Here is a 2871-nt window from a genome sequence, read left to right on the forward strand (position 1 = left end):
TTTGCAAGAATAAAACTTATGAGATGTAGAATATGCTGGTGATGGTAGACTCTGTGTTGTACAACAGAGGAGTGTCTTTGAAGGCACATTAACAAAAAATTTCCTTAAATACATAAAAGTATAATATTTATATGTATGTTTGGTGGATAACATTCAGACAGAATATGTTTAATAATAAGCACACAAAGAGGAAGAAGAGCAAATAGAACTACAGATGTCGCATTTTTACATTTCACTGAAATTGAGTTAGTAGTTTCCAAAGTGGTTTCTAGTTAGACCAGATGTATATGCTACATCCTTCAACAACCATTAAGTAGACTCTAGAGAAAAATGATTAAGAGAATTAACTTACTACAAAATATCCATGTGACACATGCAGACTATGTTAGCTAGAACGGAATTAAACACATATAAGACACATGGAAATCAAATGGTAAAATGACAGACAAATTCAAATGTATAAATATTAACATTAAGTGGAAGTGGAATGACCAAGCCAATCATAAGTCCTGATTATTGCTTTAGGCAAAAGAATAAGACCAGACTATGTTGGAGGAGTCATACTTCACAGTCACAAGTACATTAAAATCTAATATGTACTCATTGATATATTAACAGCGACCATGATAAACCTGGAGTACTTACACAAATTTAAAAAATAGCCTATTTAATGGGAGTAGTGATAAACAGGGACATTTTGAAATGATGCATTAGGCAGCTTTCCATCACTGTGACAAAACACCTAAGGTAATCAATATATAAAATTGGAAAGGCTTCTTTTGGCTCACAGTTTCAGAAATTGCATTCCATGTGTAGCTGGTCCTGCTGCCTTGTAACCTGTGGCCCAATAAGCATCACACTAGGGAACACATTGGTGGAAAAAAAATTGATTCCCTCATACTAGCCAGGGAGCAAATAGAGAAAAACAAGAAAAATCAGGGTCCCCAAATTTTTTTTTTATTGGTCGTTCATAACATTACATAGTTCTTAATACATCATATTACATGGTTGATTCACGTGGATTATGAACTCCCGCTTTTACCCCGTATACAAATTGCTGTATCACATCAGTTTCCCTTCCATTGATTGACATATTGCCTTTCTAGTGTCTGATGTATTCTGCTGTCTGTCCTATTCTCTACTATCCCCCCTCCCCTCCCCTCCCCTCCCCTCCCCTTTTCTCTCTCTACCCCTTCTACTGTAAATCATTTCTTCCATTTGTATTATCTTGTCTTACCCCTCCTTTCCTCTTATATGACATTTTGTATAACCCTGAGGATCGCCTTCCATTTCCATGCAATTTCCCTTCTCACTCCCTTTCCCTCCCACCTCTCATCCCTGTTTAATGTAAATCTTCTTCTCAAGCTCTTCGTCCCTACCCTGTCCTTGTTTACTCTCCTTATATCAAAGGAGTCATTTGGAATTTGTTTTTTAAAGATTGACTAGCTTCTCAAAAATATGGAACGCTTCACGAATTTGCGTGTCATCCTTGCGCAGGGGCCATGCTAATCTTCTCTGTATCGTTCCAATTTTAGTATATGTGCTGCCGAAGCGAGCACAGGGTCCCCAAATTTTCATCAAGGGCATGACCCAAAGAAGGGTACTTTCTCTCACCAGGACTCTCCTCTTAAATGCTCCACCTTCTCCACCTTCTCCCAATGGTACCATGAAGTAGTGATCATGCCTTTAACACATAGGTCTGTGGGGAACACTTATACAAACCATAGCAAATGATAAAATGTAAATTCAACTGACAGAACAATGCAAAATATATGTGCACTTAATAAACAAGCACCAAAAATATAGCCATACATCACATAATAATGATTTTGATCAATAATATTCCTATAAAATTATATAACCTAGCAACATCTTGACTCTCTTAGTTTGAATAAGTATACTTTAAGATACCACATAATACTGAAATGACTGAATGATGCATTTCTCAGTCTCCCTGTCAGTAAGCAACACAAAATTATACAGAACAACAAACTTGGTGGAAATGCAGAGAAATGCAAAATCCAGAAATACTAGTTGAAGACCTCTTCAATATTCCACACTCAATGATGAATGAAACTACTAAGCAAAGGATAAAAACAAATTTGAACAACACTGTTGGCCATCTAAACCTAGTGGGCATCTGTGAACACTCCTCTCAGTAACATTTGAATACATATTGTTTTAGAGTGCATGTGGAACACTCTTCAGGATGCACCACATGCTACTCTGTAAGAGAAATATTAATCCATTTTAAACCATAGAAATAAATACAACTGAGGTTTTCAAGATGGTGGAATATACATCAATTTTCTGGCTGCTCTGTGGAGTGAAATCAAGAAAGCAGACAGGCAGCTTCTCAGCAAGGTGGGTGAAAAAAAAAGTGTGGGGACTTTCCTGGAATTTAAAACTGGACATTCAAAGCAGTTTGGGGACTCAGAAAGCTGGATACAATAAAATGAGGAAGAAATCCCCAGGGCACAGCCACTGCAGGTGCTGGGCCAGAAGTACCAGCCAGAGTGGTCTCTTTATCCTCATAGTGGAGGGATAAGGGAATTATAAGAACCCGAATTTTGGATAGGCCCAGGACATTTCTGGGTATGGAGTGTTAGAGATCAAGGACATTATCCTGCAAACCTGAAGGAAATGCTGCCCAATATCTGTGTGTGGGTAAAGAAGCTGCCATCTCTTCAGGTGGCATGTGGAAGACAAAGGAAGGAACAATTTTGCAGTTGCTGCATGGAGACTGGGGGTTGAAGGGGCCAAATCCTGGCAAACCTGAGTTTGGCACAAAATACAGGCAGGTAAACACACACTGGATGACATAGAGTGTGCTTAAGTGACCAGGAGAACATCAAACGTAGAAAGAGATTT

The 2871-nt window shown here is 38.3% G+C and overlaps 1 non-coding gene across 1 annotated transcript; it reads right to left on the reverse strand.

The window, feature by feature from the left end:
* Positions 1 to 1452: 1452 nt before the first annotated feature.
* LOC144256756 (U6 spliceosomal RNA) lies at positions 1453 to 1559 on the reverse strand. Its single transcript, XR_013344241.1, has one exon. It is a non-coding gene; the product is annotated as a U6 spliceosomal RNA (small nuclear RNA).
* Between the last annotated feature and the right edge of the window lie 1312 nt (positions 1560 to 2871).

This window comes from Urocitellus parryii, chromosome 8 (assembly GCF_045843805.1).
Source record: "Urocitellus parryii isolate mUroPar1 chromosome 8, mUroPar1.hap1, whole genome shotgun sequence".
Lineage (NCBI taxonomy): Eukaryota > Metazoa > Chordata > Mammalia > Rodentia > Sciuridae > Urocitellus > Urocitellus parryii.